The sequence below is a fragment of the Lampris incognitus genome, chromosome 3, assembly GCF_029633865.1.
Source record: "Lampris incognitus isolate fLamInc1 chromosome 3, fLamInc1.hap2, whole genome shotgun sequence".
In the NCBI taxonomy this organism is placed as follows: Eukaryota; Metazoa; Chordata; class Actinopteri; order Lampriformes; family Lampridae; genus Lampris; species Lampris incognitus.
The window spans coordinates 20,083,608-20,107,308 of NC_079213.1; the positions used below are offsets into that span (position 1 = coordinate 20,083,608).

Below are 23,701 nucleotides of genomic sequence, written 5' to 3' on the forward strand. Positions count from 1 at the left end.
GCTCCCGCGACAATGGGGCCTTTGTGCATTTCCGGGTGCCAGCCGTCGTGCCCTCGTGTACTGTTTCCCTCTAATCTTCATTTGACCTTTAGGCTGACGGCTTTCCTCCCCCCCCCAACTAATTTCCTTTGAGGAGATTATCTTCGAGCAGAAGCAGAGACTTATTGATTCAGTGAGTTTTGACAGGGTCACGTAACTTGCTGCTACAGACCGGGCCACGCACTGACAGCAACCTGAGCCTCATTGTGTTCAGTGAACTGCCAGCTGTATTAGCGGGGTTACATGTCTTGAGAGTTGCTTAAAAACACCTGTGTACAACCAGGATTTATCAAATCAAACCAATTTGGTGAAACGCACACGCACACACACACATGCACGCACACTCACTCACACACACACACACACACACACACACACTAAGTGAATACATGCACTTATGTTCAATGTACGTGCTGCATATTGAAAATTGTGAAATTAATCGTACCTTTGCTTTGCTTCGAGCTCGGCCAAGAAGAATGTAGTCAACTCCCAATAATCTGTCTGCAAAAAAAAAGTTTTTTTTTTAAGTTTTGAAATTGTTAGATAGCACTGCTTTAAAAATGTACTTATCTCCACAAAAATAGCAAGTTTTTCAAAAGAAGCAACCCCTCACACACACACACAATGATTTTCAGATGGGTGACTAAAGACTAAGTTTACACACAACCAGCATTTGTCCATGCAAACACACCACCGCACACACACACACACACACACACACAAACACACACACACACACACACACACACACACACACACACACACACAAGGTGTTTATGTTGACTGCTGCTCGAGCCCAATGGCTCCAGGTCATAAACTTTCCATGCCTGTGCGTCAGTGTATGATTAGGGTTGGAGATAGCATATGCTAGAGTGATTATCGCTCAAAATACTGCGACCAAAATTAGAGTAGCAGTATTACCATATTCTGACCGAGGCTGAACACACATCCACTGCTTCTCTCAGAAAACACTCCACTTCTGCAGGGCACAGGGGCAGTTGTATTGTGTTAACACAACTGTACTGAGCATAATCTGGGGAGGCTGGTTGTAGCTTTCTGGACAAGGTCTCATTGTTGACCATTTTCTTTATTACTGAGCAGCTTTAAATTACTTGAATTACAAATAAAAATTAGTGGGTCACAAGTGCATTTAATAATCTCCAAAATATAAATGCCAAACCATTTTACATGAACGTATGAAAAGTACCAAAGTTAACAGCAAACAGCACTCTACTTTTTTTTATCAAATAAGTTGACAAGGAACAAGACAAATTATGTCTGTCTCTCTGACTCTCAAACACACACACACACGCACGCACGCACGCACGCACGCACGCACGCACGCACGCACGCACGCACACACACACACACACACACACACACACACACACACACACACACAAGTCCTATCATTTGTCAAAAAGAATATCATTCCATAAAATGGATATTATACACAGTAAAATAAATTCGTTAAATTTTTACGAATAACATAAAACACATTTGAACATGGAAAATGGTTCAATAGTGTAATTTTTTTGTCTATCGCCTTTTGGCATAGAAAAATGAAAACAAAACATATAGAAAATAAATAGCATTTAATCTTGATTCACTATTTACAATTGTTTTATAAATATGTGTATATATATATATATATATGCAAATTACAAATTGTAAACAAAAGTTGTAATTATAAATTGAGAAAGTTATGAATAGTAATGTGTCGTCAGTACCAAAATGTGGTAAATATGACGAAATTACTGAAAAGGCAAATCAATTAATGCTGGAAGCAAACTTTACCATAAATACCTTAAACCAATTTTTTACAAGACACACACACGCACACACATGTGCGCACACACACACACATACACACACGTTGCTGATTTTGAACCCATAGAAAATGCATGAACTCTGTTAGATTTTCCCACAAACCTCATCTGCCTACAGAGCTTTTGTTTCTGCTTCATTTGGATTCTCCCCACAAAGCAAGTCTAGACTCTGACTCTCCCTCACTCACACACACACACACACACACACACACACACACACACACACACACACACACACACATGCACACATACACACATGCATGCACGGACGCACACACGCACGCACGCACACACACCTAATGAGGTATGGCTGGTAGTTTTGCTGCTTGACAGGGGGGGTGTAGGTAATTTTCTCTGTAGTTTAGTTTACAGTTTAAGAAATTAATTGTGTCTTCAGAAAAACTGCTGAAGCAGAAAGAACATCTGAAAAAAGGAGAAACTGTCGGTGTCAAAAGTGACAGAGTCGTCCAAGCTGGGAGTGTTGTCAGCAATTAATATAATTTACAAACTGTGTCTGAGTGCGTGCTCGCAGAGGCATTCCTCTTAAATGTGCGTTTGTGTGTCTTTGTATCCCACTTGTGTGCACCTATGCGCAATAAAGAGCGGGTGTGTGTGTGTGAGTGTGTTTGTTTGTGTGCGTGTGTAATGTGTGTGTGTGCATGTGAATGCTCAGCAGAGGAGGCTGTGCCCTGCACTCATTGGAAGAGGCGTGGGAACCCCATTCATCTTAGGAGCCAGGGTCCATTGTGGGGCACACAGCATCAAATATGTCTGGGTGTTTGCCTCGACCTGACTGTGTGTGTGTGTGTGTGTGTGTGTGTGTGTGTGTGTGTGTGTGTGTGTGTGTGTGTGTGTGTGTGTGTGTGTGTGTGTGTGTGTGTGTGTGTGTGTGTGTGTGTGTGTGTTGTTACGCCTGCGTATGTCTGAGAGTGTGTCTGCGTGCACGAGCCCGTATATGCACGCAGGCACATGTGACTTACACATGCGACGTAATCCGCTTTTATACAAACTACCACGCATCCTCCCTCCTTTGTTGGTCTTTTAACACAACCTGTTGTGTATTATCTTAAATTACACCCGTTGACCCGCTGCCGGCCATTTCTGCATTAAAACAGACATCTCGTTAGCACACCTTGGTGGCAAACGCAAATGTTCAGCTGTAACGCGGTCGTGTGATTTATCGTGTGCGGACACTTTTTGAATTAAAATTCATTTGTCAAATTGTGTTACAAAGATAAGAAATGATGTACTGAATGAGTGACTGGGTCGCTCACTGCCAAAAAACTTCATGCGGCATCAGCGGGGGTGTTATGTTAAATTGTATGAATTACAACAACGTAACATTTTTTTTCCCATTTGTCTTTCAGAAGAGAGATATTCTGTCATGCTGGTGAAGAGATTTCTTCTTCTCTTTTTCGGGTCTGAGCTGAGATTGTACGCACGCGCAGGCCGTTGTAATTCATATCCACGCTGAAAGTAAAATAATGTAAACGTTGTTATTGTTTTTTGAAAACCCGCAATATGACGGCGGTGGTTTGAAAATTTCAAAACACCGAAGAAAAAACCCCCCAATGTTTCACCAATTCCCCCTAAGTAGCTGAGGAGCACCGCTGCAGGCAGCACCACACCCGAAAAATATAATTTCTTCTCTGCATGCATCCAACAGAATGGATAGAGCAGAACGGAGCAGCATGAAGCAGAAGGGTTTGGGACAGAACGAAAATAAACACTACACAAATGAACAAAACAGGACGGAATGAAACAGAATCGAACAGAAACTGAAACACAAGTCCATCCTCCGCCTGACTCTATGCCGGTTTTATGACGCACGACGACCAGAATTGAGGAGTGACATATTACCGGTCGACGTTGCGTCGTTGTGCACACATCATTTTGAGCAGTGTGTGACATCAGACGAGCGCTTCGTACCGCCGAGCATGAGAGTCATACGTGTGTCCTGTCGGGAGTAGCAGGGAAGGTGGAACTGGACTGAGGCCCTGCACTGTACTGTACATGTGGTGGTGGAGGTGGAGGTGGTTAGTGGTCGAGGGGCTGTTAAACGTATAATGTAGGCAGGATGACTAGAGCCACCTCTGCTGACTCATACCACCTCCACTCCCACCTATTCGCCAGGGTCGATCAGAATGTGCTCAGATGCTCAACACGCCACCACGCACTTGACAAACAACACGAAAAAGCAAAAGGATTCCAATTAAAGTTACTGTGTGCAAAACTGTTGGCCTCTGGGATCTGCAGTAAATGGCTTCAATAGGGTAGGCCACATGCCGAATCTGTAAAATACACAAAAAAGATAGTACACTGAAAATAGAAGGTGGTGTTCTTTGTCAGGCATGGCATCTCTACAGGACTAATGTAAATGAGTGCATTGTGTGTCTGTAATTGAACTTTTGTTTTTTATGTCAGAGTCGACCCGCTTATTACTTCCAAACACTACAACCTAAATCCTGTATGTGATCATCTTGTAGAACATAATTTTCTTTTTATCTAAATCACATTTTTCCACCATATGCAGAGGAGTTTTTTTTTTTACAGCCTTTCAACCTGAAATGCTTTTTTTTCTTCTCTCGTTTACGACAGCGGTTTGTGGAAGACGACCAGAAATGTAAAGAAAAGCGACCGTTTTATCAAGTTAAATTCCCCGCTTTGACATTAATTTAATGTTGTGAAAAAATATAGGTTGTATCGCAAACGGCTTCGTTGGAGCTCTATTAAAGCGATGCGTGGCCACGTGTCAGCAATGGCCTGTTTTCAGATATCATTAACATGCATTCAACGTTTGGTACAAAATACACACCTCCGACTCCCCTGGAATGTGGTTTGGTGAGCAAATTCAGTGGGAGAATAATAATTGGTGGGTTTCTGATAGATGAGCAAGGGACAAAAGGAGAAAGGGAAGAGAGAGGAAAAAGCGAAAAAGACAGAGGGAGAAAGACAGACTGTGGTGCTGGGCCTCGGCCTTGGGTAGCAGGCCTTGTCTGGCTCTCAGCCCAACATTACAGCACTTGTCTTTCTCTGCTCCCTCCAAAATCGTCACAGACACACAAATAACCCCACTCACACACACGCGCGCGCACACACATACGCGCGCGCACGCACGCGCATACACATACAGTGCAAACTGCAGGTATGAACTTACTCAAAGGGAGATTAGCGCCCATCTATTTGAAATTCAAAGCCAGAGCCTTACTATGTCTTGCCTGATTTTAGTGAAGTGGATTCACCCTGCATAATAACACTGCAGATGAATGACGCTAACACAAAATATGATGGCGGGGTCAAACGGAACCATTGTTTTGCATTTACCTAGTATCTGCATCTATATTTCTCATAAAATCTAACGTGCGTGCACATTTCCTCTTTTTCCATTCACAACCCCCCCCCCCCCCACACACACACACACACACACACACACAAATCCCACTTTACTACTACACGGTCTCTGACTTACCCACTAAGTGACTTGAGGCAGGTGGCGGACAGTTATCCCAGGTAAAGAGCAGCATTCACAGCCTTCCACTGCGGTGGTTATGTCAGTAGCTCCACACAGTACGTACACATATCCTGCTCTGTGCTCCCTGCAAGGAGTAGACGATGACAACGAGAGAAGACTCCATTCAGAGCCCTGGAAACTGCGAGGCTCCCCGTCTGTCTGACCGCCTTCTCTGGGTGTCCGTCTGTCTGCCTGCCTGCCTGCCTATCTGTCTGTCCTGCTGTCTGGACCCCCCCCCCACCCCTCCCCGTTCAAACCAACTGCCTTACTGAGAACCTGACTGCCTAACCTCAGCTTTTGGTAACCTTCCTCGTTCGGGCCGACTGCCTTCTCCTGCTCGCTAACCAGCTCTCCTGCATATTCCCCCTGTCTTCCACCCTAGTCTGAGACTGTCAGGGCCCGCCACAATGGGGAGGCCATGTGGGTTTCCCATGGAGTCGCGTGTTCCTCCCGTCTGGCAGTTAACAAGGCTTTGAATGAGGAATGTTAGCAAACAGAGCCACTGAATGTCGGGTGAATGCTAAGCCAGCCTGCCAATAAGATCGCAGCACCGGCCCGGGCACATGAATAATGCAGAAATCTAAACAGGGAAGGGGTAAAGGCTCCACCTCCTTTTGATCCCCCCACCCCACCCCAACCCAGCACCCCCAACCCACCACAACTCAACCCACCCCTCCTGCTCTTCCTAACTCGAAAACTGAAATGCCTTCACGGGAGCAAGAGCAAGAGAGCGAGAGAGCGCGAGAGAGAGGGAGGGAGGGGGAGCGCAGAGGAAGAGGGAAAGACAGAATTCAAAATCTCTGCTACTCACTCATGCAGCAAGAAGTCCTGCAAAGGTAATTTTTTTTTACATATTTACTTAAGCTGAAAGCCTCCCCGCACAAGCACACAAGTGTACAATAGCTACAAATCACCTCTTGCAAAATGCAACATATATTTTTCTTTCATTGGGAGGCATCTCTCACTCTTTTGGCTTTTTGTGTCTTTTGTTTGGAATTGGCACCTGTCCCAGAAAAAGCCCCGCCACTGCACCGCCCTCCTGCTCTCCTTTCACTGGAGACAGCCCACGAGTGTGAGAGAGCGAGAGAGCAAGAGAGAGAGAGACAGAGACAGAAAACGTGAGGAAGAGAGGGTGGTGAAGGGGGGTGCACGACAGAGGGAGAGATTTAGGGAAAGAAAGGAAGGGTGAGGACGAAGGAAGGGTGAGGGCACATGAGATAAGAGAGTGCAGGAAACTGCATGAGAAATCATCTGAGAATCTAATAGCTGTTGAGAGAGGAACCCAAAAAGAGAAATTCAGACACACACACACGAGCATGCTGCATGCATGCTCGTGCACACAGACAGGTAATGTGAAATCAAGACAGCTGCAACATGGTCATACTACACGCTGAGAACACCCTGCCGTCTTCATCCGCGGCTGAGGGGGAGGAAGGCACGCTCTCCGCTCACAAGGACAAAAACGTGGGCAAGCGCAGGACGGAATAAGTCTTTGCATCCCTTAAACAGCAGGCCAGAGCCAGTGAAACCGCCGGTTGGTTTTAGCACGCCAACGACAACTCGGAAGCGGCAAAGAAAAGTCACCGAAACGTGCCGCCGATGCGAAGGGTTGAAGCATGGGGTGGGGCGCCGGTGGTGGTGGGGGTCTCCTGAAAATGTATTTTGCAAATGGCGCATTGAGGTCGAAGCAGGAGTAAAAAAGCAAAGGCACTTGTTGCAGGATACTGAGGAGCAGACCTCGCAGAGAGAGGCAAGAGGAGGCAGAGGGTTAAAATCCTGAGAGTAGGAGTAGTAAAAAAAAAAAAATCCCTCCCTCTTTTGGCACAGAGAGGCTGAAGGGGAGGGCCGCCTGTAGAAATAGCAGCACAGCGATTTTCCCCCCTCTTTTTTTTTCAGACCTGCAGCGTCCTGATCTACCCTCTTGCATGTGGCCGGGACCCAGGGAGAGTGCGAGAGAGAAAGACAGAGAGTGAGGGAGAGAGAGCGCGAGAGAGAGCGCGAGAGAGAGAGAGAGAGAGAGAGAGAGAGAGAGAGAGAGAGAGAGAGAGAGAGAGAGAGAGCGAGAGCGAGAAAGGGGTAAAGAGAGAGGGAGGGGTAAAGAGGGAGGGAAAGAGAGGGGTAAAGACAGAGAGAGAGCGAGAGAGAGAGAGATCAAAAATGAAGAGGGAAAAGAGAGTGAGAGAGGAAAGAGAGAAGAAGAACAGGGAGGGGGCAGAAGAGGGAAGTGAGAGAGCTCTGAGTGGAGGAGAACGAGCTCAGCTGATGACGGCATGGGGAACGTGTGGGAGTGCGTGCGAGCTACGCGTTTTCATCATCACCAGCCCGGCGCGACGTGCGCATGCACAAAGAGGGATGGATGGAGAAAGAGTTTGTGTGTGTGTGGGGTGACACAGTCCACTTCTCCTAAGAAGGATAGCCACAAAAAAGACACACTCACACACACACACACACACACACACACGCACGCACGCACACACCACATACAAGTGATTTAAGTTAAAGCTGTCACAACCTTCGACGGCAAACTTTAAGATTCATCTTTTGTTTGCATTTCAGAGCTTTTATAGCCACCAGGTTTGATACCAAGACACTAAAAATCCTTTTCTACCCCTAACAAGGAAACATCTTGCAACGGAAACGACTGCAAGCAATCTAGTGGCACAAAAGCCCAACTGAGTTTAATAGTGCCTGCATTTTCTTTCCTATTACAGTTTTCGTGAGCATAAAAGTGGTGGGCCACTGTGGCTATGTTAGCGAACCGTCAAAGCCAGATAAGTGCCTAGGCATGACTGTGCCCGCAGCATGGCCGAAGGACAGGCACTTGAGCAATGGCTGCGGCTGCAACAGCTATGTGCCTGCAAAACTCTGTGGTGTACACCACAGCATGGGGGGGTTACATATTATATATTAGCATGTTCCCTAATTTTTAGGGCGCCCTAACGGAGGTCCTGCGTGCGAGTGGGGAAAGGAGAAATGTCGGGCAAAAAGTAGAGCGGTAAAATGGACTCTCCTGATGACTCTGCTCATGTCCCGTGCCCCTCCCCTCCACCCTCGCCCTCGTCCCACCCTCGGTGTCCACCCCGTTCTGTATCCCACCCTTTCTTGTCCTTTCATGAGTGCTGTGATGGCGTACAGTGAGAAGCCCTCTTCTCAACAACTAGTGTTAATTCTTCAAAACTCTGTTTAAGCCGGCTTTGAGGAGGGCTTGAATTCTTTTTTTTTTTTTTTTTACCGCAGATAAAATGTGTCTCACATTTTATTACAAAATTTTATGACTCCTTTTGCCCCCTCCCCACACACACACACACACACACACACACACACACACACGCACACTCCTACCAACGTCTGCATCATATTGCTGAAGGTTATTCATGCTCGTCCTGCCTCTGGCCGAACCCCCCAGCCCCACCTACTCTAAAAACTTCTCTCTGTGTCCGCGCTGTGATGCCCCTTAACAGATTCCCCATAGCAAAAAAAAAAAAGAAAGAAAAAAAGACACAACTTCCTCTTTTAGACCTCCCCCCTCCACTATACCCTTTTCCAAAGAAACCCAGAACTCACACAGGCAACTTTTTCCTTCCCTCTTCTCTCCCAAACGTAGCCACACAAAGGGGAGAAGAAAAAGGGGAAAGAAAAAAAAAGTCCAGAAAACGGATGGATCTCACATCATCGGAAACATCTAACTGGTATTGATTTAAATCTTATCCGTAACGCTAACTCAAGAGACTGAGCCGTGTTGAAAAGTAGAAATGGTGAGAAAACGTGTTCATATTACTGATTTCTGTGGACTTTTTAACAATACGACGTAGACTATGCCGGACTGAGGAGTGCACAGCAAACTAACATGGCGGCGTGGTTTGCTGCAGACTCTCCTAGATCACTCCCAGTCTCAGAGGCTGAGAGAGAGGCACTATGCTGCTGAGTGTGTTTCTACCTCAGAGGAAAGACAGACTCAGAGAGAGAGAGCGAGGGAGCAAGAGAGAGAGCGAGAGAGAGAGAGAGAGAGAGAGAGAGAGAGAGAGAGAGAGAGAGAGAGAGAGAGAGAGAGAGAGAGAGAGAGAGAGAGAGAGAGAGAGAGAGAGAGAATGCACTCATCTTGTCCAACTCTCTCTTGCCCTCTCTCTTCAGCTTTCCAAAACTCTCATATAAAACTCAGTGAGGCTCTCGGCAGTCCTGGTACAGGGATAGCCAGTACTGTGCCACACACTGCCTGCATGTCAAAAACACACACCACATCAACAGGCAAAACGTGAGAGCCACATGAGAAAGGACTACAAGAATGACAGACATATGCTTGCTGCAATGCACAAACGTTCGGCAACCATACATTTCCGTTTAACTTCACGAAAGTTAAAATTCATGGCTGTCTCTTGACTATAAAAACTGATCAGTCACTGACAGTCATCAGAGTAAACCCTGTGACGTCACATCTCGCCACATCTTTGAACCAATTGCAATAGTGGCAAGCGTGAAACACTATCACAAGTATGTGCAAAGCATAAATCAAACAATAAGGGAGGCAAAGGTATGTTTCATCAGCCATTTGAAGTGTCCCCTTAGCCTTCCTTGTCTACCTAACACACTGTTTCTGCTAGTCAGTTGTTTACCATCCAACATGTGGCAGGAATTCAAAAAACTTGGCAGGGCCTGTTGCACCGTACGTCGCAGAGAGTTCACTTGAGGATACAGCTCTGGTTTTGGCTCAGCTGCCAATTTCTGACACTGTAGCCCTCTGCGCGGCCTCGCCCCTCGAGGAGTCACTTGCGTAATGCTGCCATTGATGAAACTCCAATATTAACAACCTCCTTTACAACACCTCGAAGAGTCAAGGGCTTTTCTATCAGACCGATTCATCTTTCAGTTGAATTCAAGGTACTCTTGGCCCCATCACACATTTAACATACTTTAAAAGCCATAGTGTGCCATCTATATTTTATTCACATTTGACAGATTCCTTTTTAAAGATCTGTGGAGATTTGAAATATGGAAAACTATATAACAGACTCGGCAAGACAGCTCCAGTAAACAATTAAATATAATCAGATGATCTCTCGAATTCTTTCTGGAATCATAAATATGCCAGTTGGTTAGGGCACAAAATGTAAAACGCAATAAAACAAGACCTACATACCAGTAACTGTGTCAAAAGCAACACAAATGTTCCTGCACAGCAGCATGACAGCTGTGTCTGCAGACGGACGGACAGACAGACCGACTGACAGAAAGACAGACGGGCAGACCGACGGAAAGACAGACCGACGGACAGACAGATGGACAGACATATGGACAGACAGGCAGACAGCTCAGTGTCTCAGGGCAGAAATGAGTTATGCTCTACTACTGCTACTACTACTGCACTGGCATGGGTGTTGTTCCGCTGTTCTTCAACAGGCCCGGCGAGCAACTCAAGTCCTGATCAATCACACTGGAAACCACTATCAACACAACTCCTCAACAACTCCACACTGAATTTATGGCACGCACACTGCTTTTTGTGCTCGTCCTATTTCCCATGAGACGTTACACTTGCTATATTTCATGTCATACAAAGCATACTCTTGGTGGCGCATGAAAAGCATTTGAAAATGATAAGAAAAATCAGGGCATTTCATTTACCCAAAAAAACAAAAACAAACAAAAAAACAAAAAAAAACAAAAAACAAACTAAGCAAAACAGAACACAAATATGTTTATGTTTAATTGTAGTGGGTTAGATGAGATTAAAGGCCCAATGAGCTCTCTTTAATAGGAAAACCCCTCTTAAGACTGAGGAAAGGATTAAAGTATTAAAATCATTGTCTGGACTAAGGAGTCAATTTCCTCAATTTATTGGTGGCAGCTTCTAGTTACCAGTAAAATGAATGAAGTCAGGTAATTAGAAGCATCTGGAAAGGCCAGTTATGAGACGAGGGAACCTGTCAGCAGCATTACTTCCACCTGAGATAAAGATTACCTGTTGCATTTAATATTTTGAAGACTGGGCATTATTTGCAACGCACAGACCCAGTCCTATTATTGTAAAATAGGGTGTTGAGTGGAACACTTGCTGTTTATTTTCACCTTAAGAGGAACAACTCACTATATATTCACTGTCTGGTGAACGCACACTTGCTTGCTCTTCTTATCGGTGACCAGCGGGCTGCACCCGCTTTCTCTATGAGGTGGTCTGCTGAGGGGCCCCTCGAGAACACGCGCCTCAACAACTTCTCTATTACAACCGTGGCCCCTGGGGTCAATCTCTGAAGGGTTCTGAACAAAGGCCACGACCCTGGGGTCAGAAGTGTAACACTGGGGGCAGGCCGGGGCCCCATAGCCAAGGGAGCGTGCTGTTTGCTTTGAAAGGTAAGGATCACTAACACAGAGGCCTAATCAGGATTAAGGGGCCATCCCCTTTGGGATGTCACTCAGGGGCCTCATACATCAGTCTCTATTAACCTCCCTGACCCCCGGCGGCCATTACGGGGCTACGGGTCATGGTCGCTTACACTGCAGCGTCGTAAAGTGTAAGACTGCATCCAACGGCTGACACAGCTGGCACTGATTACATGGATAATATGTTTTAACAACTAAATACTTTGTTGTATCGGACACAGTTACCTTTTCGAGCTATGACGACTTATCTACACCAGTTTCAACAATGTTCAAGTCAAGGTTGCAGGTTTCAAGTTAGTAAAATGAACTTCTTAGTAAGAATCGCATATAAGAGGCGGCTACGTGATGAGTCTAAAGGTTTTCAGACATCAGCTTGTCAGCCTTGCATCAGTCTTCACCTCAAAGCTATGAAGGAATTCAGCTGTTACTGATAATGTGAATATAGAAAATGTAATTCACTATTTTAAAAAAAAGCAAAACAATGAGAAATCCTTACAGATTACAATACTGTAAAATTGCGTTGACGAAGAGCCAAAGATAGCTTTGATAAAAACCGGCAGGCTGCAACTGAGAGACAAAATCACAAAATGGAGGACAGGGGTAGACAACATGGCGGCTAGAGTGAAGCAGTAACTAACACAGCTTGTAGCTTGACAACACAATTAGCAAAGTCTGATCTAAGTAAAGCATTCTTTTATGAAAATGTTAAATTATGCATTTTGTTAACTGTCGATATTAAACACATAAACTCCTTCGGTCACATCAGAAGCACAGAAATATAAATGTTAACCCTGTGCAGCCTGACATGGACAAAGACAAAACTTTAAAAAAAAAAAGATACATATATTCCTGATTTTCTGTGGCAGGATTTTCGTATAACAAGGACTTTGTAAACCGATAAAGTACGTTTTTGTTAAGTATGCTCATTTATAAATGGATCCGGTAATCTGTTGTCGAGTTTACTGTTTCAAACTTATGTTTGATGCCAGCTAAGGAGAAAAGGAGAGACATTGAGCAAGTAGAAAATATCATTATCTCCAACTAGGTGAATGTATCAAATACTGGTCAAATACATTTCATGTATTCGGTGAATGAAATACCGTTAAAAAAGTAGCGAATGAGCCCTGTTGATATGAGAGTATTTCTTATACAGAGTTAAATGGTAATTAACACAATACTATAATAACACCAGCCATCTGAATAAGACTGCTTTAAAAGGGACAACGAAATCAGTTCGGGATAAAACTGATTTTTTCTTTTTTTAATCGACCAAACTGTCTTTCAGTAAACACTGGATGAAGATCTTTATTTAAAATGTGGACTGACAGGAAAAGTAGCCTCCTAAAAAAAAAGAGGTAGGCCACATGCAGCTCTAAACTGTGAATCTCATGTGATTAGATAAAACAAAATATGGTTTCAGTGAATCTTGAAAAGGATAAACAATAAATGATCTTTTGCCGAAATATATTGTGGAATTAAAAAAATAATAAGTATATATATGTGTGTGTGTGTGTGTGTAAAAATAAATAAATATATGTTTATACATATATATATATTTATATATATATATGTATTTATGTATATATATTTATGTATAAATATACACATACATACATATATACATACATATATATACACATATGTGTACATATATATGTAATACATACATATGTATATGTATATGTACATATGTATTCATAATTCTTGGTTTTGTTGTTTCTGCCCTCTGCCAGCTGAACTATGTTGTCTTGATAAAGAGATTAATACTGTGAAGCAATTTCTTAAAATGGCAAAAGCATACAGATAAAATGTTATTTACTAATGGCATGACCATAATTCAATAAAACTAAGAAAGTGCAATATACTTTATCTAAATACGGCGAAACAATCGATAAAAACTACACAGGCTAAATTCATTTAAAGTTTGTAATAGATTAATTAATGAAAGAACAATAAAGAGTGTGTGTCCACTGTGCAAAGACATGATACCTTGTTAATCATATTTCACTATAAGTATAAAAATATATGATACTCAGTTATCATTGAACTTGGCATCCGTTTCATTGTGAGTGCAGGACATTTTCGGTTTGGCTCATGCACATTCAATGTTGCTCTTTCAGACACTTTGCATCTTTAATTTCCTTTAAAAAAAACCTTATCAAAAGCAGATATTACACAAAAATCACTTGTTCAGATATTTTGATACTGTGTATTTTTGCAGGATTTCATTTTCAATGATTTTGATAAAATAACTAAAATGGCTGTAATACGAATTTTCTTTTCCCCTGTTTCCCGAAAGTAACTTTACAGTAAGTTTCTCAACATAATATCTGTCAAACTCATTTACATAATTTGCATAGTTGTGTAGTCTTAGTAGAGATCATTCACTGTGTTTTATGACCATATAAATGATTCACAGCTTTAATATCACAATTTGTACACAATTAAAAAGCAACTGATAGAGACTGTAACAAAACAGCAGATGCATTCAAGATTTAAAAAAAGATTCTCGAGTGATTTAGAAACATTATTTACAGTAATGACCACAATGGTTTTAAAATTACATTTATCAAGTGCACCAACCGAAAGCTTTGATTCCGACTTGTCTCTCTGAGAATCATTAAGCCACTCACCTGTGAAAATAAAGCCTTTGTTTGGGAGGGAGCTCGTTCGGCAGCAGAGCAGAGCAAAGGTTGGGAAAAGCAAAGAGACCAGATTGCACTGGGCTTGTTGGACCCCGGTGTCGCCGACCCTCTTCAAACAGCCCTGCAGAGTGTATGGGCTGACCAAGCAGCACCTCGACAGCTCCCACACTCTTCCTCTTGGACCCTCTCTCTAGAAATAAAGGCAGTGCTCAGGGAAAATGATCGGCCTACTTTGCGTCATGAGACAACTTTCTCTGTCATTTCCAAACTGTCAGCTTCATTGGAAATGATAGTTTTTCTAATTCATCTCATTTGGTGATATCATACACTGCCCATCTTGAGAATATTAAATAAAAACTGCTTTTCCCAGTGAACAAAGATATTCTCACCCTTGGCAACATGTATTTATATATACACATATAGCATATGTTCACAATTTCTAATTACCGCGAGACGCCCTGCAACATGAATTTTACACCGAAAGGCATGCTGCAATCTGTACTTTACCAAACAGATCATATTCAAACTAAGATTAATTCAATTTTCACTGTGAAGAACTAAAGAGAGAAAATATTGTGGGCTTCCTTCCAGATGACACTAGAAAAATGTTCTGGATGTCGAGTCAAGTGCTCTCGAGACTTGAACATTTACGGTCAAACATTGATGGCATTGTTTTAAATACTATTCCTGTGGATTCATTCCCCACTCATGTGAAACAGCAACCTCTCCCTATAACCAGGCGAAAAAACGTAAATCCAAAACAAAAACATTTTCTACCATCCGAAACTTAACCCCCACATATAATATCTCGCTCATTACCTGCTTCAATTGCTCAAAATTTGGGGTCCATCTCGCAAAAAGAGTTAAACATTAATAAATGGACATTAATGTGCCAGCTGTATCGAGTGCTAGTCTAGGTCTCTGTCGTTCTCCGGGAGTGGTACCACCTCTTTAAAAGGTTCGGACTTGCTGTTGGTTCTGGTTTAATGCCACGTCACAAGGCCACTGCAGCAGGGACAACTGGCCTGGGTGGCCTAGCTCAGCCCAGAATCTAAGCCCTGCACACACCAGCCACCTCACCGGCACCGTGCAGCCACATATAACTTAGGAAGAAGAACAAACACAAGGGCCAAGTTTCACTTTAACCACCATAAAGGCAATGCAGCTTCCTCTTCACCTCTGTACTGTTTCCTCCCATTCTGTTCTTTTTCCTGAGATCTGCCATGTATTTGAACGAGCGACAGCAAGTCCATCAAACCCGCACCCATTCCAGTTCAGCTGCACAGAGCATCCGTTTATTTTCAGAAACACTTCATGAATCTGCACACACACATACGCACATTCTCTCTCTCTCTATGTCTCATTCCGTCTGTCTCCATCTTGGACACATGTGCACGCGAACACACACACATAAACACGCACATGTCTGAAGTTGACACAAGGCACAGGACTAAGGGGCATTTCAATGGGATGTAGAAAGTTCACTGCAAGTAATGAAAAGGTCCTGGAATTAAAACACCATTAGTTTCAGCTATTTTCTTTTTTTATTTATGTTTTGTTGCTATTTTTTTAGTCCTATGTTGTAAGTTCACTGAGGGTTAATGAGAATAATGCCCTCATTTTAGCCATCTGAATATCCTAAAATTATAATGTGATGCATAATTCCACACTGGTTTCACTGTATTTAAAATAAAATAATGAACTGGTTTCTCATCTCATTAAAAAGGTGTGTGTGCGTGTGTGTGCATGTGTGTGCGTGTGAGAGACAGAGAGAGAGAGAGAGAGCGAGAGCGAGAGAGAGTGGTGTGGGGCTTAATGACCTGCTCAAGGACATTCACATGGTGTGCTAAAAATTGAAAAATGAAATACTGCTAATAAGTGGGCGCATCTCCTAACTGTTACTGCCATCAAGTCCCGATGGAAGTGATTTATTTTAAATTGGATTTTAAACTTTCATTTATTAACTATTTGTTAAACTTTATGAGCAATGCACACACACAAGTGCAAAGATGGTCTGGGGGTAAATTGACAATGCCGTTAGATTAAAATGTGTAAACCATCTTTTATCTGTCCAGCAAAATTAATATTTACTTATATCTATTGAGCAGATTAACATAAAAATCTATTGACCCACATTCTAAATTCGGGTCGATAGATTTTATGAAATGTGTATTTCATGTCAAATAGGAGTATGCAAACTTGTTCTATCTCTTATGTTCGACGCCCTCCGTTTCAAGGCTAACTGCGACATTACAGCCAAACGGTTAAAAGATGTCGCTGTGATCCAATTTTTTTATGCAAACAATTGATATTGCTTTTTTCTTTTAAAAAAAATCCAATAATTTTGTGTTATCACACAAACACCATATTCACACTACTGTGTACGATTTTGATAAAGATTACCCTAAAGGGAATAACCCAGTACAAAAAATTAACTTGGGGGTGGGGTTTGGTGAGGAGAATTACCTAACAGATAAATTGCGTATTTACTGACTCTTTCTTTATATCAAGTTAAAAAAATTTTGGCAGCACGGTTTCATCCATTTATTTATTTATTTATCTTATAAGCAACCAGGGGCCGTCATGCCTGCAGCAGTGTGCAGTCTAGTGAGCCGGGAAGAGAGACGCTGGCTCCGAGGGGTTAAGATGCTAGCAGTCATGTGCCTGTCGGCTGCAACAAAAGCCTGCCTATGTAGGGTGCATACAGATGGAGCAGGCTCCTTTGTGTGCAGCGTTTCACACATCGCAGCCCCAGTAGCTGCCAGGTCTGGCTCTCTCTGGGCCTGGCTAAAGGCCTACTTAGCAGCTAGCAGCTAAAAAGAGGTCTTTCTTTGCCCTTTACATCACTTTATTACTTTACTCTAGGTGGATAAGAGTTAAAAACATATTTAAAACAGAATGACAAATACAAGGTCAAATGTCACAATACAACACAGATAATCCTGATGGGAAAACAAATCACGATGGATCCGGAGAGTCCAGGCAAATTCAGATCAGCATGACACAGGCGATTTGAAGCACGACTACTAGCTCAGCTGAGTGCAAACAGTTATTTCCTAAACCTTTCATGAAGTTATTCCTAGCTTCTCACTTAGGTTGGAAACAACATTTTGAACTTTAGCTTTTCTCATGTTTGACATATACACCTACACACTGCAGATTTTCCACCCCACCAGACCAAATATCTGTTTTAATTCAACCAATGTGTATTTTAACCAGCTATGTCACCTGTTTTTATGTCTTCTATAATGTTCATGGTACTTGTATTCAGCATGTTTGTATAATGTGCAATTTTTACGTTAGATGCACTAATTCCCGATAAATGAAAGCGCAAGTTAATTTAATGGTGTTTGGTTTACAGGGGGCTAAGGCGAATGGAGAACTGAACTGTCGGTCAGAATGAGTTTTTTTTTTTTTTTTAAATCACATGTCCTTGAAAGCTGCTTCAGCAGAGATCACACTTTTAAAAATAGAACTAAAATCATACTGATCTACCCTCTAATTCAAAGTATACTGAATGCAAAAACTGCTGATCAAATGAAACGCTGTTAACTTTGTCCGACTTGACCTCCGCCATCTTGCCCCTTGCAAGCTTTTAGGTGACAAATGTTTCCATACAAGCAGAAGGACATACCCATGCACAGCCAACCTGTGGCCAGATTCAAAGCACACCCTGACTCTGACATAGCTACAATAGTCTCAAAGCTACACTGGGTCGATTCAAAATAGCTGATTTGAAATCATCACCCGTTATGTAAAGAGAGGGTTCCGCATTCATGATAACAAACAGTGATACTGCTGGGGGGGGGGGGGACAAATAAAACAATGTGTAGGAAGTTTTATAACGGTACCATTTAGCGCTAGATAAAATGAGTGTGGACTGTGCTCTAACTTCCCTCTGCTCGTATTTAAAACACAGACCAGTTCACTGACAGCACAAAATGAGGGCATAACATACAGAGAGCGTACCGGCAGGATGAACACAGATCACCTCGCAGTTAATTGTAGCATGCCAACATGAAAAAATATGAAAAAAATTAAGTGAATTGACACAGGGATAATGGGAAATTGTGATATGAACTAGCAACTTCTAACGAGTGAGTTCATGGAAATTCAGTGCCTTGCTCAAGGACACTCCTGTAAGACACTGGGCCGCTTACAGAACCCTCTCTGGCTGTTATGACGGTTGAGCCTTCCACATTTTGGTTGCAGGACAATCCCTCTAACCACTAAACCACCTGCGCACTTGACATGTAAATGAAAGTGCTATGTTTAGATTAGCTGAGGCTACTAAGTAAGTCAATTTCATAACAGGTATATGGCACGTTCAACAGAATTTATACATAACTTTTTAACCACATCGATGGCTCTGGGTTTGACAGTCATGAGCAATTCCTCATATATACAGTATACTCTGAGAAAAAAAACTATGAAAAGTCTATTATGCCATGTCTCCAAGACCAAATAATAATTTTGAAATGAGGATGGAATGTTCTTGCTTGATATTTTTCTCTGGCACAAAATCCCCATTGTAAAATATCAGGGCTCATGTTTAGCACCTCAGAAGATGGTACAGCAAGGTATGCAGACAGTCTTGTCCTTCATACAGTTAAAATAAATTAGATTGATTTTTTTTATGTAACTGAAATAATGAACAAATGACTCATTAGAAGCTTCTGCAATAGACTTTTAACAGGACATGCATGTTATTTAGTACAGGTATTCAGGTAACTAATCATAAACTTATTGTTGCAAGTACCGGTTCCACTATAGATACAATTTATAATATCACCAAGTACACAAGCAAAACATTTCCACTTTTACTGCCGTCTAATTGGCTGGAAATCAACATGTTAACTGTGTATATTTTTTGCAGATATAATTTGAAATTTTGACTTTTAGAGCTGTGATATTTTGTCGTTTGTCACAATACACAGAAAACGGTGGTGTTTCCACGTCAATCAACATAATATGACAAGTGCCCCGCGCTACCTTGTTATTTTAACGGCAGTACCTTTTTATTTTTTTATGAAGAATGCTAACAATGCTAATAAGTACTGTTTTTTAATTAACTGGTGAGTGCCGAACCAGAAAATCTCCATACTATCACATGTGGCTAATGAAGAAAAATAACAAGCTAAAGTCCCATTAAGAACACCAAAATGTTACTGTGTCTGTCTATAACTTGCAGTGAGGCCATTTACGTTCAATTAGCTCCCACAAATCGCCTTGTTTTGTTCAGCACCATGTTTCAAATTTTATTAAGACAGTTAATATTCCAGGCTCAGGAAATGAAAGTCTGTAGGACCGCAAACACAAATGGGCTTGTGTGTGTGTGTGTGTGTGTGGGGGGGGGGGATTTCCACACACACACACACACACACACACACACACACACACACACACACACACACACACACACACACACACACACTCAAAATATCCCCTTCCCTGTCACTTGAACAAGCTGAATCTATAAGTTGTATGTTAATTAAGCTTTTGTCAATATTGCTTTGAGATTGCTCGGGGCCCTTTCCTAACCATCCCCCCTCCCCCCAAGCACCACTCATGTCTTAAAACACACATGCACATACACATATCCATAACCATATATACATACATATACACTTCAGTTACAGGCAAGGACAGGCTGGATGCCTAACAACCACAGCGATGGAGGAGACGTGTGGGGGGGGGGTGCCCTGGTGTGTTAGTTTTCTGCCAGGGAGTCCCTATTGACCTGTTAAACCTTTGTGACTGGAACAAATGCAAATGGCGCTGACTTGTTCACACAAAATACTAAAGGCCCATTCAAATGAGGCCCCAGGCCAACAATGCATCGGTGGCCGGGCGTTCTGTGGAGCAGGGCAGCCCCCAGTCTGAGAGACAGAGAGAGGGAACGAGAGGAGGAAAAAAAAAGCAAGAGAAAGGAAGAAGGAAAGAAAGAAAAAGAAAGAGCTTCTTTTTGCCATTGCTTGGTTCATTTCAGCTGGTGGAGAGCAGCAATCTACTCTGATTACTTCTCCTTCGTGATCTTATGGTAAACACACACACACACACACAAATAAAGTTACTCTACAGCGCACCTGCGTGGCAATTCCTTCCTTACTCAATCACATGCACCGCGACAGTACACTGAACTTTACCCCGTAATTACCTTGCATGTAATACTTCGTCAATAAATGCCGTAATGCATAATCATGACACCGGTCTCTTCAGTCCTTCTCATCAAGTTTAAAAAAAAGGAAACTAAGATCGACTCCAGGTGAAGTGAGATGGGGCGGTTTCAGAAAGTGGCAAGAGTGCACAGATTAAATAAATGTTACTGTGTAACTCAACGGGTACAGCACGGTGCATTGTTCTTCTTCTTTCCAAGGTTAACGGCTCCCTTCCCTCTGTTAGTCAATGGGCAGAGCCTGGCACAGACGCTGCACCCTGTGTAGCTAAATCGCTATATTCCCACCCCACTGCCAATGTGGCAAGAGACAACATGTTCATTAGGTGCATCCTCATAAGATGGGGACTGGCAGAGATAAAACAGGATTCCTACATTGCTGGAATTGCGACAGAAAATGCATCATCTTGAAAAATGGCAAGATTAATTTCAGAGCAGGTAGGAAATGGGTAGGGTTGTTATTCTACGGTGTGTCAGTTAATGTTGGCATATTTCAGACTGCCGTGAGACAAAAACAAAGAAATGCCCTTGGCGATATTCAAATGCAATGACTTACAAACACTATGGGTTACTGAAATTTCTAGGTTATGGTAGACATTCTGCAGACAGACCAAAAAACCCTTGTGACTCTATCTACACCATTATTAATTCAAGAAATGCATTTGCATTAGTATTTCCCCAATTAATACTCAAGTGACCAAAAAAGCAACAAAAAAAAACAAAAAATTTTTTTTTTTGATAATTGTTGTTTTTGTTGTGCTAATTTGACGCAACAAAATAAAAACAGTGCAGAACACAACACGCGACCGACAAACTCTGGGAACACGTACTTAAAAAAAAAAAATCAATGCACTTACGGTACTGTATTTAAGGGGCCCTGAATAAACAGGTCATCAAATGCTATATGAACAACCGCTCAAGCAGTGTCAGTCTCCGGATTGTCATTAATTCATATCATTACTGGTGTTAATAACACTAATATGGTGTAGCGGCTCCAAGTTTCCATAGGGGAACAGCACATTATGTGAGAAGGAACAATACTGTACAGTTCCTTATTTTGCTTAACACAGCAAAGCCTTGCACCAAACCCAAGGTCATTTGAACATACACGGGCGAAGGGGACGCAGCTTCTTCTTCATTTCATGAACATTATGAAAAAAAAAGCCGACCCTATCTAATCATCTATTTTATAAGTATATATATATTTATTTTTATATTTTTTTTGAGTTTGCAGTACATTAGACCCTTGTGAGTCATGAAGGGCTTTCTTGTTCCATCCCCTCCCTCCAAATAGAGGATTATCAGGAGCCTGAGGACAGATCTTACATGCACATCTGGGCAACACCTGATCAGAGGCAGGCTGCCTTCTGGACTTCGCACTCAATTTGATTTTATTAAATGAATGGCTTTATTTGTTCATACAAATATCTGAAAATCCATATAAAAAAAAGTTGCTACTTGGCCTTCATTACACATCAATTAATATGTCAAATAAAAATGATTTTATCCACTAAAAACTTTCTGTTTTTGGAGCAGTGTCTTGAATTAATCTTATACTAGGGATAATTTTTGCTTGTGTCGATGTCAAGATCTTCAAAGTATGTTTATGTCATTTTGGTAGGAAACCTTTCAACTAATTCCACTGGCCGTAATTCAGTGTGTAAAAGCTGACCGGAGGCCAGTGTTGCCTTGGACCGTCGTGTCTACCACTAATCTTTGGATGAGGATAAGCTGCTCATAGATTCTGATCTTCGTCTTGAGGTACTGTCATACTCTGAATGACACCTGCAGAGGTCATACACGTACTAAGGCTCTCTGCAGGGAGAGAGAGGGAAAAATAGGTAAAGAACTACATACATAGAGATAAAAGGAGAGGGACCAGACCTGGGTCAAACTGTGTTTGCAGTACATTTACTGTTCATGCTTTGTTTTAGCAAACAGAGATGTCAGATGGTAAAACCATAGAGAACAATACAATGAGAGCCAAAAAGCAAAGGCAACTCAAAAAAAAAAGTATTTGGAGAATGTTTGTCAAATTTGTAGACTTTTCTGGCATTAAAAATTTACCCAATACTACTGCAATTGTCCCAGTGTGGTAAACGCCACCCATCTGGTACTTTTGATCATTTAAAACAAACACCAAGAGCTACTTGTGTATTTGACCCAAGTCTGAGAAGCAGAGGTATGAGAAATCTAGTGATTTGAGACAAAAACATAACAGTTTGATAACAGATATCAGTTCACTGTTGTTACCTGTTTCCCTACTGTAGCAAAAAAAAGGTCCCCCCCTTAAATGTTTCTCCAGCATTTTCAGGACAAATAAAGCTGCTCTTACCACACACACTTTTATAAATCCGTAACAACTACAAAGTCAAAACCACCTTGGAATAGAGACTCATGGCTACCGCATGATGTTACGATTAATGAAGGTCAAAAGACCATCATGCTGTTACAATCGACTCCACGAGTGACAAAAATCATGAATTATGCTGCAGCCAACTCACTTCTTGCCAGAGTGTCTGTAATATCCACTATGTTCAAATCCCTCCAGCTCTCCCACACAACTATGACATTCCAAAACCAAAGGCAGGCACGCTGCTTTTTTGCTATTCTACTCACTCGATTCACTTTTGATGACATAAGCAGCTAAAGGCCTAAAACGCATAATGTTAAATGTTCACGAAACAATATATGACATTGTTTATCCATGAGAAAGACCTCCGTTTCTCTTAATTAAAAAGGCTTAATAGATTTCTGGGTGTGTGCAGTTGCTTTCATGCAAGTTACAGTTTGGTCTCTTCATTGACTCACCTGTAACACAGCAAGCAGGTTCTCACAGATCTCCCTTTGCTATATTCGCCACTTGTATCCTGCATCGAACAAACAAGCAAAAAACACAGAGGACCCACGTTAATGCCTCAGAACATCATTTCACCAGTGTCGTCAGTTGCATTGCAAAAAAGGACACTGATCAATTTTGGGAACAGCTTGCTCTTTGAGTGATTTTGCATGTGTCAGACTATACTTTTTTCTATGGATATTGTTTTCTCGCACTCTGCCAGCAACTCAAAGAGCTACAGCAGTGCATAGGCCACAGAACTCTTATTAAAACATCATTGCTGTCAGA

At 42.2% G+C, this 23,701-nt stretch overlaps 1 long non-coding RNA gene across 1 annotated transcript; it reads right to left on the reverse strand.

Annotated features, from left to right (window-relative positions):
* Positions 1-483: 483 nt before the first annotated feature.
* On the reverse strand, positions 484-23,443 carry LOC130110819 (uncharacterized). The gene is made up of 3 exons (XR_008810071.1): positions 23,386-23,443; positions 14,388-14,589; positions 484-540 (listed from the first exon to the last, which is right to left on the reverse strand). It is a non-coding gene; the product is annotated as an uncharacterized LOC130110819 (long non-coding RNA).
* Between the last annotated feature and the right edge of the window lie 258 nt (positions 23,444-23,701).